The following is a 17225-nucleotide window of genomic DNA, read 5'->3' as shown; positions in this document are numbered from 1 at the left end:
ACTTTTCATTCCAATAAACTTCCTAAGTGTACAGAAATAAAAAATTATCAAAAAGTAAAAAAAAAAAAGGACGGGAAATGTTTTGGTCTTCTGATATTTCATCCTGATTCAAGCAAATAGGAAAAGAAATCATTTTCCATTTAGATTTCAAATTGGATATGACTATGAACCATCATTATTTCTAAAACTGATGGTCACTGATAGCCAAGATTTTATTTGTTTTCAGGTATATGTTGAAGTATCATCTTTCAGTCTTTAATTCAATCATGATTCACCCCAGATTTTAACAATCTCTTCTTCTAAAAATAACTGAGCAGCATAAACCCTCATAATTGGATGCCATGCATTTTATTCAGCTGAAACACACAGTAATCTCTTTCAGGACAGTTTGCATTATAAATAAGGAACGAAGGCCTAAAAATTGAAAGGATCAGACTGCCTTATTTTGGTTTAGGTATGTCCTACTTGTTTTATGTCAATAGTAAGTATTTGGAGCCATTTTAAATATCAGTGCACATGTTGCTGCTAAATCCGGAATAAAGGTGCATGGAAATGATCCTAGAAAATTAGTCTTCCCATTTAATTTTACGTGTTTATTTAATCAATCTCCTCTATGAAAAACAGTCTGTTTCATCCAGTGGTGGATGGAAACATTGCTGAACTATTACCAGAGGAATCTTCTAGAACGAAGTCAGGTCTTGTTACTCCACTTCTCAAATACTCCAGTGGCTTTGAATTTCATTAAAGGATGAAAATCAAAGATGAAGAAACTAAGGTTTATAAAAATTGGCCTTGAAAACAAGGTCAAAGTTGGAAACCAACATGCTGAAATGGCTCTGTTACACCAGGTCTCCTCCCATGGCCTTACAGGACTTGCATGTCTTGACTCCCTCTTAAACCTCAGTCCCTACTATTCCAGCCTTCATCTTTTAGCCACACCAGCCTTCCTGTCTTTCCTCGGAAATGTCAGGCAGGCTCCTGTCTTAGCACCTTGGTATTTCTTTTGTCTCTGCTTGAAATGCTATTTCCCCAGATTCCACATGGCTTGATCTCCTACATCTATCCCTCTCCGCGAAATGCCAGGAAAAGCATCCCTGAATGCCCAGTATGAAATAGCATCCCTCATCCCAGCAGCTCCCTGTCTGCTTTACTCTATCTTTTTTCCTACATAGCATTTATCACCAGCTCATACAGCACATATTTGCTTTCTGTAGCTATCCACTGGAAGGTAAGCTCAGTGAGAATTTGACTGCTGGACTTGCCATTGTGTCCCCAGGACCCTGAGGAGTGCCAGGCATAAAAAAAAGTGCCCAATAAATATTTGCTAAATCCATAAATGCAGTTATCCTCCTTGCCCCAACTGTATTCGTCTGTTTTCACACTGCTGATAAAGACATACTGGGCAATTCACAAAAGAAAGGTTTAATGGACTCACAGTTCCATGTGGCTGGGGAGGCCTCACAGTCATGGCAGAAGGCTGAAGGCACGTCTCACATGGTGGGAAACAAGAAAAGAGAATGAGAGCCAAGTGAAAGGGGTTTCCCCTTACAGAACCATCAGCTCTCGTGAGACATATTCACTACCATGAGAACAGGATAAGGGAAACCGCCCCCATGATTCAATTATCTCCCACTAGGTCCCTCCCACAACACATGGGAATTATGGGAGCTACCATTTAAGATGAGATTTGGGTGGGGACACAGCCAAACCGTATCACCCACCAAGTCAAATAAGTTATGAAGCCAACTACTTTTAAGTAAAACAAGCATTATACCAAATGAAGTGGAATGACAGAGAGGTGTTGGGTGTGGGCTCAGTGCAAAACTAGGCAAGTTCAATGTTAGAAACTGAAATGCCGGAAGACCTCCCATGTGTCAGTGGTGTGGTTCCTATTAGATTCATGCCTGAAAAAAGAGGTCAGGAGAGGAGGCCAGATGCACAAGGCCTTTAAAACTCCCTCCCCCTGTCCAGTGACTGATGGTCAAGATGCTTGCAGCAGCACTCACTGCTGTCTGAGGCAGCCATAATTTCAAGCATGTTAGACATTTGCAATGGAAATTCCAGAAGGGCCTGAATGAATTTATGCCAATCAAGAGACATCCATTTTTAAGATATTGCAACCAATGGAGACTTCTCTAGGCATCCCGCTGAGAAAAAAATCTTCCAAAAGGCCTTTATAGAACCCTAAAAAGTCAACGTGTGGAAGGACTAGGATTCAGGTTGCTCTCTAGAGCTTGGGCTCTAGGGAAAAAGGAATAGCCAGAAATGCCACTAGCCCATTCAGCCTCTGTGGGAAATCAGAAGAATGCATCTATTCCTCCTGGGAACATGGAGTACTGTGTCCAGGTATTCACTTGGTCCCTTGTCCACTCACCCTTACACAGAGGGCAATTATGGGTGTGGCCCTAGGAATAGCAGGGATGTTTCAGAACATATGAATTTACTGCCGGCACTGGCTATTTCCATAACTCATGGAGGTACCCACTGCCTCCAAAGCTACAGCTTTCTGAGTTCCTAACCATAATAAAGAACTCTAAGATGGACAGGTCCTTCTTCCCCAGGTCCTTCCACACCGCTTGGATGGCTCGTCGGTGGACACTTAGCCAAATTGCGTGGAGCTTGAGATTTTCACTTCCACTCTGAGTTGCTCTCTCCTGTCCCCAAAGTTCTTCTCACATCTATCAAGAAGTTTCTACACAAACCAAGGCCACAGGAGCATCACCATTAAAAGCACTACTGGGAAGTCAGGCAGGCGTAGATCTGAGTCCCATGTTGGCTCATGTCATTGAGCAAATCTCTTAATTTCCATCAGCTTCAATTTCTTCATCTTTCAAATAGGAGTAGTAAGAGTGACTCAGAAGATAAAGTTTAAATTATAAAATGTACTTATAGAGTAGCTGGAAGATGATATAAATTATTATTATTGTCTGTTTACTAGTGTTGTATTAGTATAATCTACTAAAATTCATACTTGGACTCTAAATCCAATACAGCTCATGATATTTGCTCTGAAAAAATGGTAATTCCTCTATAGTGAATATTTATTTATATTCCAGGTGTAACTTGCATAGGCTTGCAATCAAATTTACCTTATAACGTTTTATATGTGTTTATTATATAAATATATTGGGTTAGTGCAAAAGTCATTGTTGTTTTTGCCACTGAAGGTAATGACATAAGTCACAATTACTTTTGCACCAACCTAATTATATAAATGTTATCAATACACAGAATTTTCTGATATTAATACAGATTTATCAACTTCCTTTTAATTTAGTAATCTTTTCCCACTTGTTTCCAACTTCTCTGAGCTGTTTTTTATAAGTATGTGTCTTTAAATAAACCTACCCTAGATTTTTGAAATCCAATCTGAAAATCTGCTTTTAATTGCAAATGTAAGCCATCTGTACTCATTTTATTTAAAAATTGTGATTGAGATTTATTTCTATCATCTTATTTAGTGTTTGCAATTTACCATATATTTTTTCTTTTTTCCTTTTTTTCTGCCTTCTATTAATTATTGGGTTTTGCTTAATCATTTTTTTGCCCTTCACTGGCTTGGAAATCATATAATCTATTTATTAAAGGTTACCTTTAAACTTTTAGTTTGCATACTTGACCTAACAAAATCTTAATTTGATGATTATCTCCCTGTCCCTCCAGAACACACTTTTTCCTGCCATCTTACACATTATTTGTGTCCATATTTTAATTCACTTTGCTTTTATGTACCATAGTCAATGCTTATTTATGTTTACCTATCTTTGCCAATTTCTTGGCTCACAATTGTTTCTTGTCCAGGAATCATTTCTCTGGATTCAGTTTTATTTTTTAGGACGTTCATCCTTTAGTAGTTCACTCCTGGGTCTCATGGCATTAAAGCTCAAGTCCTTTGTTGTTGGGACCAGAACCTTCAGCCAGAGTAGCTGCAGCATCACCTCATGAGTTCACAGCTATGATTTTCAGTCCATCTTTGATCTTGGCAACTACAGCATTTCTTTCTCTCTTGCAAGCTCAGCTGTGCATTAAAGAAACAAATTTGTTGTGTCACATTTTGCATTTCAAGGAGTCCATTTTGAGGGGATCAAATGGCAGCATTCGTACATGGAGCATATATTAGGAAACACACTGTGTTCTAGGTATTACAGATGTAAAAATGGAAATGAAGCAGTTTGTCCCTCAAGAAACTTCTGATCTAACAGAGATAGTTATGAATCAGACACATGTAATACATTTTAAGGTGTTATAGATGCTATAATTATCAGATCCTACCCTAGATTAAGCTCTTTAAGAATAAAGAGCTCTTTAAGAATACGTGCCATAATTATCTTTCCATCTCTAGCATCTAGGGTAGTGCTAGCAGATAGAAAGTATTCACTAAATGTTTGTTGCCTGAATGTATGAATGAATTATAGAAATCAACAAATATTTGCAGTGTTGCTCATTCTCACTTTTTAATTCATAAAATGCAAGATGATTTTTGTTTCCTAATTACAACTGAATTTTTATAAATATTTTATTTGAAGATGTTTAATTTTATTGTACTAATAATAATAGAAAAAATTAAATCTTTACTTCGTATCAGATATTGCTCTCAGAGCTTTCCAAGCATTAACTAGTGTGAAATTCACAATAACTCTCTACAATGGAGAGTTTTGTGGCCTGGGTTACATATTAGAAGCTACATTAGGACCTCATTTAAATTAATCTGACTAGAGCTTCTGTTACTTGCTACTATGTATATATCCATCTGCCAGTCTACAGTTCCAAGGTAATTTTCAACTACACATTATCCTTTTATTGTTATAGTCATCATCTATGTTTGCAGAACTTAGCTCATTTACAACCTGACCACTGTCTTAGTGATTGATCTATTACTATTGGTTAAGAAGGCTCACCTCATTCCAATGACTACACACTGTGCTGATTTTACTGCTGCTATGCTGTTCTTAAAATGCATAGCTGGAACACACTTACATCTATGACTCATCTCTTATCCATGGCGACTTTCCCCAGCCACCTTCCAGCTAGGAGTGGTACAACCTAACTAAAACTAACAGCCCCCACAAGTGCTTATAAATAATCCAATTACTAACAATCTAGAATTATAGAGGATCTAGCCAGCAACCAACATCTAGTATATTGCTTGGTAGAATTTGCTTTTCAAGATTTGGACCAATGTGATCCAATACATTTTCCTGTCACCTTTGCTATTTCCCATGAGTTCTCAAAAAAACATTCATAGTAGCTGTAAAATTATATCTGAAATTATTTCAGTATCCAAATATATTATATCTCTGTAGCCCAAAATATTGAAATTATTCCAAGAATATAGATGTTATTTTACCGCCTTAGCCTTAAATATCCTTTATTTATTTATTTACTTATTTTTAGGATGGGGTCTCATTCTATCTCTCAGGCTGGAGGGCAGTGGCACAATCACAGCTCAGCCTTCAGAGTAGCTGGGACTCCAGGTGTACACCACCATGCTTGGCTAAATTTTGTATTTTTTGTACAGAAGGAGTCTTGCCATGTTGCACAGGCTGGCCTTGGCCTCCCAAAGTGCTAGGATTACAGGCATGAGCCACTGCACCCAGCCAGATACCCTTTATTGATAACTGTTCAATTTTTTTCTAGTTTGAATGTGGATTCTTTGGCAGGGAAAATGTAAACAAAATAGGAGTTGAACAGTTTCACAAGGCCTGACCTGTGTTTGCCATCCTCAGAGTACTAGTATTTCATATTCACTCAAATATTTAACCAGTATTAACTATGTTTCAGGCATCATTCCAGCCACAGATATAATTGTAAACAAAATGGACAAAATATCTAGACTTAATGGTGCCTATAATATGGTAAATATGGTATTGCATGACATGAATAATTTTTTCCTTACTCTGAACTCACTAGTGGCTGTCTTTAGAGGACCCAGCAAACTTTTCCTGCTTTTTCCCAGCTGCTCCATCACATGCATCACATCACCAACACCATCACATACACACACAGACATGCACGGCCCTCAGGCCACACCAGATTACATCCCTGTGGATCCAACCCTGCATTTTCCTGCCCCTCCTTTAGTGTGAGTGTCACCTCTACCTGGAAAGGTCTTCAACCTCCAAGTCCCACAGTAATTTAAAACCTGTCATCATCTTATCTCTATGCCATCTTTATTCATCCTAACACAAATACATGTATTCATTTCATGCTCTCTCATTATAATTTAGATTATACCTTTTATAATCTACTTTGGATTGTGGTTACTTATGTATAGATTGTGAGAAACAATCAAAATCCAGGGTTAACAAACTCTTCCCTTTTACATCTGCGAATTCCATACAGTACTGAAACAGCAGTATGCATCGAATAATTCTCAATAATGCTTGGTAATTTTAATGATTATGCCACCTTCTCTGTTGTATAACTTAATTTCTATTTATTCATTCAGTTATTTATTCATTTTTTCAAAAAGGCACTTAGTTAATGCCTACTAGATGCCAATCATTCTCTCAAGGAATTGAGGATACATGAGTAAATAAAACAATCACAATTTTTCAGAGTTTTGGAATTACTTAAGTTAGAGTTTATGAATAATCACTTGTCTGCAAGAATTGATAAGACACTGAGGCACATTACTAAAGAAAGTGACAGAGTTTCTTACAGTGGCTGTTAAGTGCAGTTGACTTTCTGTCTTGAGGTATCCAAATAAATTCTTCCCTGGAGACAGAGGGATGAAGGGTTTTAGCTCACAATGTTCCCTTGAGGTCTTTAGTTTTACGAATCAATATGCATGAGGACAAATAACCAAGTGAGTCTATTCTTCTCCCACTTCGTTATTCATTCCAACAATGAAGCCAGAGAGAGGCATCTATAAAAATCATTAGCAGTGGGAATTGTAGTAGGTGTAAGACTTCCATCAGCCCTTTAGCCCTCCTCTAAAGTAATCTATTTTTTCCAGGAGCTGAAAGAGTTTAACAATCTAGAAAGGTCAATTCTCTAAAATATTCTCAACAATATCTGGATTGCTAGCATTTTGTGAGAAGAGGAGACACAAGGTAATTTTGTGAGAGGAAAAAAAAATGCCTTGAATAGCAGAAAACTCAAATTAGCTTTTTATCCCCTCCAGAATAGTAGTTTGAAAATGTCAGAAAGCTTGACCAAAATGTAAATGTATGAAACAGAACATAAGAAAATCTGAAATCATAAAATGACCACTCCTAAAAAGAAAAAAAAAAAAAACAGGTTGAGAAAGAGGTGGTTGGTTTTGTTTCTACAAAATAGAACCTTTAATGCTCGTGGTGTATTTCCTTTCAAATATTTGGTTCTAAAATATCATAAAGATGAAAAGAGGCTGAATTGGTTACTGTAGCCTTGTAGTATAGTTTGAAGTTAGGTAGCGTGATGCCTCCAGCTTTGTTCTTTTGGCTTAGGATTGACTTGGCGATGCGGGCTCTTTTTTGGTTCCATATGAACTTTAAAGTAGTTTTTTCCAATTCTGTGAAGAAAGTCATTGGTAGCTTGATGGGGATGGCATTGAATCTATAAATTACTTTGGGCAGTATGGCCATTTTCACAATATTGATTCTTCCAACCCATGAGCATGGAATGTTCTTCCATTTGTTTGTATCCTCTTTTATTTCATTGAGCAGTGGTTTGTAGTTCTCCTTGAAGAGGTCCTTCACATCCCTTGTAAGATGGATTCCTAGGTATTTTATTCTCTTTGAAGCAATTGTGAATGGGAGTTCACTCATGATTTGGCTCTCTGTTTGTCTGTGATTGGTGTACAAGAATGCTTGTGATTTTTGTACATTGATTTTGTATCCTGAGACTTTGCTGAAGTTGCTAATCAGCTTAAGGAGATTTTGGGCTGAGACAATGGGATTTTCTAGATATACAATCATGTCATCTGCAAACAGGGACAGTTTGACTTCCTCTTTTCCTAATTGAATACCTTTTATTTCCTTCTCCTGCCTGATTGCTCTGGCATGGTACTGGTACCACAACAGAGATATAGATCAATGGAACAGAACAGAGCCCTCAGAAATGATGCCGCATATCTACAACTATCTGATCTTTGACAAACCTGACAAAAACAAGAAATGGGGAAAGGATTCCCTATTTAATAAATGGTGCTGGGAAAACTGGCTAGCCATATGTAGAAAGCTGAAACTGGATCCCTTCCTTACACCTTATACAACAATTAATTCAAGATGGATTAAGGACTTAAATGTTAGACCTAAAACCATTAAAATCCTACAAGAAAACCTAGGCAATACCATTCAGGACATAGGCGTGGGCAAGGACTTCATGTCTAAAACAACAAAAGCAATGGCAACAAAAGCCAAAATTGACAAATGGGATCTAATTAAACTAAAGAGCTTCTGCACAGCAAAAGAAACTACCATCAGAGTGAACAGGCTACCTACAGAATGGGAGAAAATTTTTGCAACCTACTCATCTGACAAAGGGCTAATATCCAGAATCTACAATGAACTCAAACAAATTTACAAGAAAAAAACAAACAACCCCATCAAAAAGTGGGCAAAGGACATGAACAGACACTTCTCAAAAGAAGACAGATATGCAGCCAAAAAACACATGAAGAAATGCTCATCATCACTGGCCATCAGAGAAATGCAAATCAAAACCACAGTGAGATACCATCTCACACCAGTTAGAATGGCCATCATTAAAAAATCAGGAAACAACAGGTGCTGGAGAGGATGTGGAGAAATAGGAACACTTTTACACTGTTGGTGGGACTGTAAACTAGTTCAACCATTGTGGAAGTCAGTGTGGCGATTCCTCAGGGATCTAGAACTAGAAATACCATTTGACCCAGCCATCCCATTACTGGGTATATACCCAAAGGACTATAAATCATGCTGCTATAAAGACACATGCACACGTATGTTTATTGCGGCACTATTCACAATAGCAAAGAGTTGGAACCAACCCAAATGTCCAACAACGATAGACTGGATTAAGAAAATGTGGCACATATACACCATGGAATACTATGCAGCCATAAAAAATGATGAGTTCGTGTCCTTTGTAGGGACATGGATGAAACTGGAAAACATCATTCTCAGTAAACTATCGCAAGGACAAAAAACCAAACACCGCATGTTCTCTCTCATAGGTGGGAATTGAACAATGAGAACTCATGGACACAGGAAGGGGAACATCACACTCCGGGGACTGTTGTGGGGTGGGGGGAGGGGGGAGGGACAGCATTAGGAGATATACCTAATGCTAAATGATGAGTTAATGGGTGCAGGAAATCAACATGGCACATGGATACATATGTAACAAACCTGCACATTGTGCACATGTACCCTAAAACCTAAAGTATAATAAAAAATAAAAAAAGAAAAAAAAAAAAAGAAAAGAGGCTGAATTATCAAATTAAAGGACACAACATTGAAGATACTCTTCAGGCAACAGAAACCACGTCCATATGCCCCATAAGGCCCTCTCCTCTCCTCCTCTTCCCCATGCCACCTCCACTCTCTGGCCTCCTCTAGCCCCCATGCCGCTGTGCCTGGAAGATGGGCCCCAGAGAGAACCTACCTTAAATTGACCTGGCCACTGGCAAAACTCCCAGTCAGAGGGTTTCACTATTCATAATTCTCATGTACTCTCCCTAGAGCCCTAATGTTATTTTCCAACAGAGTGACTTCAAATGGCCTTTATTTCAGCTTTGCTGAAGTCAGGAATTAGTTGCCCCTGACCATTGCTTTACTGAGATGCCTAAGTGAAAGGTGGAAGAAAATTCCCTTTCTATTATTATTCCTCAGAGAATCCTGGAAGTCACTTCCTGGCCAGGAAAAGAAATTCAAGCACGAGTAAGATAACTTTGTCACTGAGTAGCTAAAGGATGAATGGCACGGTCTGGGAAACTTTAGAGTATCCAGGATTCCAGGAAGACCTGTTCCTTCCCAAGATGCTTAAGGATCTGTTCCCTGATCCATTGGAGACATGCTGTTGGAACGTGGAAAAGCCTATCCATTTCCAAGACAGGAACAGACTGTCATTCTTCCGGAAGGTAACACAACCCCCAGCAGCTGGAAGGTTATAGCTATTCCAGAACAGAATATTCCACTCAAGTTTCTGCTTTATCTGGGCCCTTGGCAGTCAGCCCAAACATGAAAGAAATGTCACTGTACTGGGCCGAAGCAAGGAACTCAGTCAAAAAGGATTACGGAAAAAAATGAGCTATGGGGGAGAGATTGTGTATAGGACTTCTGGCTGAATGAGAAACTAGGCCCATTCTGAAATGAGAGCAGCTGCCATTCCACGGAAGCCCTCAGGCCTTCATTTATTTTAATAGGATTTTAGTGGAGGCTTGCCTTAGTCTTGGGTTGGTTTCTCATTTATGATAACCCATCCTGCACCATAAACTCAAACACATCCCTTCAGATTCATTGACATTTGGGGAGTGTGATTTTATCCTCCCTTCACTTAACATACACTTTTTGATGGCTTACAATGTGACAGGCACTATTCCAGATTCTGAGCTTCAGCTTTGAAACCAGAAAGACAAGGACCTGTCTCCCATGGAGCTTCACACGCTAGCATGTGGGCTTGTTGCAGACGGGTGGGGGAGGAGTGGGAAAGGGATGTAGAAAATGAACAAAGAAAAAATATATTAATGAGGTAATTTTTTAAGAGCTCAGGTTATTCTTTTATTTTTATTTATTTTCATTTTCATTTCAGATTCAGAGGATACACGTGCAGGTTTATTACATGGATATACTGTGTAATAGTGAGTTGGGGTTAGTGTTATAAGGTAATTTCTTATTTTTTTCTTCAACAAAGAAAATACACAATTATGCCACAGATTGACTGGAATACGGATGAGGTTTTTTTAAATTATTATTATTATTTTTTTTTTAGAACTGGTGTTGCTGAGGAGATGATCACTGAACTTGGATGTCAATGATCAAAGCCAACAGACACGGGGGCAGGGGCTATGATGGAGGCTACGCAAAGTAGAATATCTAAAATGGAACTAAAACTTGGAATTAATATATGAACAAAATACAGACTTATGAAAATAACATATATGTATATCAGAGGAAGATACATTTTACCAAAATATCATATGTGTACATTTTTCAGATAAAATAAATATTGTTCCATAGTTCACTTTCCTTAGCCTTTTTAGCTTAAAGATGTCATAAAGAGAGACTAGTCAATAAATTGGAAGCCCTAATATCTGAGGTGACCTTGCTCATGCCAGAATATGGCCTACAAGACTAAATTCCCAGGGACTAGGGGAGATATTGGTCAAAGGATTCAAAATTTCCATTAGGCAGGAGGAATAAGTTCAAGAGATCAGTCAGGCATCCTGGTGGTTATTGTTAACAACAATATATTGCATACTTAAAAATTGCTATGAGAGTATGTTTTAAGTGTTCTTACCAAAAAATAACAAGTATGTGAGGTGAAGATAAGTTAATTAGCTTGATTAAGCCATTCTACAATGTATATATAAATCAAAACATCAAGTTATATACCATAAATATACACAATTTTCATCAATTTAAAAAAATAATTACTATTTTAAAAGCCTAGAGAATTCCCAGAAGTCAACAGATATTTTATGAAGGCACAAGAGCAACCTTTGTCCTTAAGGAGTTCACATTTTTGTTCACTGTATCACAAAACCAACACCATTAAAGGCAAGACATAACAGCCACAGCAGTGTATAAACAGTTTCCTGAAAGCGCCAGAATACAGTGATTTATTGCAGAAGAATAGACTAAGTCATTAAGAAAAGATATTTACTGCGGTAACATTTAAAGCCCATGGTAAATGATCTCTTTGAGAATTGCACATCTGTTGTTCTGGCAAAAAATTAGGAGACCTGAAAATAATATCTCTAAATTGTTTATTTTTTAGCTTAGTTAACCAATTGGCTTAAAAGTCCAATTCAATCCATAATGGAGGGACTGAATTGGATAACATCTGAAGTCCCTTTTGATGCTTTAATTCAAAAAGTATTTCTATTTTTAAAAGTTCTATTTTGGCATTTAAAGATGGGTTTAAAAATCTCATGTATGAAAGAAATAAAGTGCAAATGATAAAGTTAATTTTTGTTATGGATACTATTTTATTTATTGGATATATGTATAGAAGAAAATTATTAAAATATAACTTTAGTTTGTTTCTGGTGTATCTGAGAAGACAAAATAAACCGTACACATGCAAAAGTTTATAAGACAACACCGGAGTGAGACACATTAATGTTCACCGAAATTTTTTAAATTGTGAACCATGAGTCACTAGCTGTGAAGTTTAATCAAAAGCAGTTTACACAGTTAATTGGATACCAATTTAAAATGCTGCATAGTATTCATTTTGCTGCACGGCAAAAGCCATAAATACTCACATAAGTGACTGTTAAGTAACCACATAAATGACTGTTCTCAGTATTATTTTTATATAACCAAATAAAACTTTTTATCAATTTTCTCCTCTAAATATTGAGTATTTCAACATCTATAATCAGTGTCAACAATTCCCCTGATAAAGTGTAAGCTCAATCATGCAGGCACCCCAGAAACTCATGTGCTTTATAACAAGGTTTGGATGGTATTCTCCAACATTAAGGAACTCTCTTCTTCTGGCCTCTTCTTTCTTCACCACAACCTTAAAATGCAGCTTGCTTGTGAATTCCCTTCACCTGTAGCTCCAGCCCCAGCCCCAGATCCTCTCTGCCTCTTTCCCTGCTGTCAAAGTGGTAGGAACAGTGACCATCTCATTGTGTTGAGGAAGCAGAAGCAGAGTGGATTTGAGCTTGGGTGATGTCAGCTCCATCCTGCAGCTGAACTTCAAGGCCAGGGTCACTGGATCCCAAATAATTTAGTCTTCAGCAGCTGAAGCACGTCACCTCCAACAATGCCACAGAACCAAATTCCCTGATTTTGGAGAGGGGAGAACAGGTTTTTATCTTTGCATTAGTCTGTTCAGGCTACTATAACCAAATTGCACCGACTGGGTGGCTTAAACAACAGAAATTTCTTTCTCATGGTTCTGGAGGCTGGAAAGTTCAAGATCAAGGTCCTGCAGGGTTTAAGTTCCAATGAGGGATCTCTCCCTGGCTTGCAGAGAGCCACCTTCTTGCTGCAGTTCACATATAGCTCTCCTCTGAGGACGTGCAAAACGAGAGAAAGAGAGCAACTTCTCTCTCTCTTCCTCTTCCTATAAAGCCTCTACCGTTTAACTTTCTACACCCTAACGGCCCTCCAAATACAGTTACATCGACGGCTAGGGCTTCAATGTCTGAAGTTTGAAAGACATGCTTCAGTCATAGCAACCTCCAAGGCAGGCCTTCGGGTGGCTTACATTTCAAGGAGAATATATGGTCCTTTTCCTTTTCCGCCATCACTTCTCTCCACACTCCTCCTCCCCTACTCCTACAAACTCTTCTGTGTACCTGAAACTGCTTGTTTGGAAGCTTCACATGGTCGAAATAACAAATCGATGGGAATGAACTGAAGTCCAATTATTGCAGACTTTGCTAGAGAAGGAAAGAATAAAGCACAGCTTGGGAAAGCTGAACTGAAAGAGATACCATGAGGTCACGAAAGGTACAAAAAGGATAGGCTAGGGGTTTTTAAGACAATTTTCTTGTATTTTATTCTGAAGTGCAGCACCCACCTGTTTTCTGTCCAGCTGTGCATAAGCAGTACCCTGGTTTTGGGCACTATGCAGTACTTATTTAACCTACGGTGCACTCAGACAGAAACCTCTTTAGAAAGAAATTCCTATTTGTTTTGCCCACTCTAAAATACCCAAATCCTTGATGCTAGGCAGGGAGCATCTGGTCCTCATAGAGAGAGAGAGAAGAGCATCTCCCAAGTGTGCTCTGCAAAGTTGTAGTTCCTGCATGAGAAAGATTTATACAGTACAGGAAAGACAGATGGCCTATAGTATATGTATTTTGGTCATTCATAACGACGTGAGCAGGGCAAAGCCACTGAGAATTTATAACATGAGGAGACTTGTAGAACTTTGGTCAACCCAGTGTTTTTCAAACTTATTTGACCACATTCCTCCTTTTGTTATCATTGTGATAAACGTTATTTGTGATCACCAATCTCCAGTTCTCTTCCTAGGCTCACAGGAAGAGCACAGTTTCCACGCATCTTGCAGCAGGCAGGGCCCCATGACTGGTTCTGCCCAATGCAGCTGTGAGCAGAAGTGACATGAGAACAGGTGTCAGTTGTCTACGGGCCATACCTCCCTTTCCTCAGAGAGAGTGGAAGCTGTGAGGGTAGAACATTGACACAGTCCAGCCACAGGAACAAAGCAGCCTGGATCACTGAGTCACCCCATAGAGGACAAGCAACCTGGAGACTGTCTGCAGCAAACTTTGCATGAGTGAAAAGTAAGCTCTGTGTGTTAAGCCCCTGAAATTCTGAGGTTGTTTGTTACTGCAGCATAAGCCTAGACTATTCTCACCTAGTAACACCTTGTAACATCATTACATGGAACCCACTTTGATAATTGCTAATGAAAACCAATGACAGGAGGGGTTCTTTAGGTACAACAGCCATCTGCCCACTTTTTCTATAAAGGGCCAGATAGTGAATACTTTTTAGGCCTTATGAGCCATATGGTTTCTGTTGCAACTAATGCATTTGTGGTTGTAATGTGAAAGGCACCATGCAAATAAATGGATGTGACTGAGTCCCAATAAAACTTTAATCACAGAGGCAGAAGTTAGGGCTGTGGGCAAACAGGCTATCGTTTGCTGACCCTTAATATCAAAGATGGGAGATTGAACACACATTTACTAGAATTAGGTACAACTTTCCCTCTATTTAAATAGCAAAAAAACTAAAATGATTTATGAGAGATTCTGATACCAATTTCCAGTTTCTTCTTAGTCAGGAATTTTCCTTGGATAATCTTGTTTTGGTGCAGCCATAGGAAAATGTCAGGGCCCCCATCTGGATCTTTTATTCTATGTTCTGTCCTGTTCATCTTCTGTAAGTTCTACCTTGGTTTGTCTATTTCTTCATTTAGGATTCTTAGTAATCAAAGGTGCTTTTTTGCCTTTGACTTGGCAAAATATAGGATTATTAAAATATACGTACACATATCTGTATAAGATTTTAGCCCTCTTGAGTGTGTTTCAGACATGTCGACTGCCTGATTTCTTGTTCTTGAAAATATTTAAGACCATAGCTCCTTTCTTTGTAACCTGAGTGCTCCATCCTGCATTTGGTGCTTTTGGCATCTAACTGAATCCATGCTTTCCTCCCAGACCCGTGGGGGAGGGGAGTGCATTTTATACCCACTGATAGTGGAAGACTCCCTTTCTGTTTGAATTTGCAATACAATCAGCTTCTTCCTTTGCACAAAACATAGTCGTCTAGACACTTCCTGGGAAAGATACCTTTCAGCTGGCAGAAGCTGAGGACCATTTTTGTTCAATTGCTGTATGACTCGTATCTTGTGACCCGCACTTGCATACCGCTTGGGGAAGACATGGCTATCCAAGTGAGCTGCTGTTCGTGGGCTGCAGTGGACAGAGATTTCATGGGATGGGGATGCATTTGTGGAGATGCAACAGACAGGAATGGAGACAGGATGTGAAGAATAAAGGCAGCAAGCCAGGAGTCCTATGGGAAGGAGTAGTGAGGGAAGGAAAACAGGTCACTAGAAAGGTCAGTTTGATGGGGAAATATCAAGGCTGATGGTTAAAAAGGTTCAGTTATGAAAGGCTGTTTGTTATCAGACTGAAATGTTTGGAATTCTTCTAGTCTAGGCAAAGGGAAGAAATGGAATACTGAGCAAGAGAGTGAAGGCATAAACATGAAATTTTAGAAGTTTAATATGGGAGTGGTGTACAGGCTGGATGGGGAGAGACCAGATGCAAAGAGATCAATTAGCAAGATGTTTGGACTTCTAACGAAAAGAGAATCACTTTCATGTGTATTTGTAGGAAATGTACCACTACATATTTGTATACAAACCTGGGAGTAATTCTTGAGTTCATCATGGAAAACAACTACATATATATGGTTATGGACCTTTTTCAGCATTCTCAACTTAGGCTCTTATTTATTTCACTTTATTTCCTTTCACTCATAGACAATTCATTTGCTTTTTCTCAGTTCCACAGCTCCTCCAAATCTTCTACAAGATTTGCATTATCAATAGTTTCATCATAAGAATTACAAGAAATATAGACACTTTACCAAGTAGAGACCAAAACGGATGAAGTCAGAGAGGTGGAACTTGTCTTTACCCACCAGGACCAGGGCTGGCTGGCACATTCACAAGGTTGAGGAATATACTCCTCTAACATGCTGAGGGATAAAAGCACCCTTTCAACACACTTGCCCTTTACCCCTCCCTGCTCTGGTTTTCTGCATATACCCTTTTTCCAGTTGTGCAGAACAGGCTCCTGTTTTTTGGAGCTTGCCCTTCCTTTAATTCAACACAAATGGGCTATATTTTCCTTGGAAGTCAACCCCAATATTTACTTGGGGCTAGGAAAGAATCATCCTTTAATGATTCCCTCTTAGTAACTAACTTTTAGGCTAAAACACATGCACAAATATGAAATCTAATTTTTGAGGCTCCTAGAAAGATATGGATAATGAAAAATTACATCAACACTGTCCAGTGGAAATACAATGCAAGCTGCACACATAATTTAAAATGTTCTAGTAACCACATTTTTACAAGTAAAAAGAATCAGGTAAAATTCATTTTAATAACATATTTCATGTAATGCAAAGTATCAAAAATGTCATTTTTTTTGATTATGGAAATACTTTACAATTTTCTTTTCATAGGAAGTCTTCAAAACCAAATGTGTGTTTCATACCTACTGCACACTTCAGTCTGGATCAGTTATATTTCAAGTGCTCAACAGCTATCATGTTGGCAGAGCAGCTCCAAATAGTTCATCAGTGAGATGGATATAATAGTATAGAATACCACATAAGATAGATCTTATTGCCCCTATATTACAGATAAGAAAACTGAGGTTCTAAGAGGTTAAATAACTTTTCCAAGATCATACACTGCTGGGTAATTGCTCACTTGAATTTGTAGCCACTATTTATTTATTTTTAACAAGTTCAGGGGTACATGTTCAAGATATGCAGGTTTGATACATAGGTAAAAGTCTGCCATGTGGGTTTGCTGTATAGATTATTTCATTACCCAGGTATTATGCCTAGTATCCACTAGTTATT

Source organism: Nomascus leucogenys, chromosome 9 (assembly GCF_006542625.1).
Source record: "Nomascus leucogenys isolate Asia chromosome 9, Asia_NLE_v1, whole genome shotgun sequence".
Taxonomy (NCBI): domain Eukaryota; kingdom Metazoa; phylum Chordata; class Mammalia; order Primates; family Hylobatidae; genus Nomascus; species Nomascus leucogenys.
Note: the sequence above shows the minus strand (reverse complement) of the source record.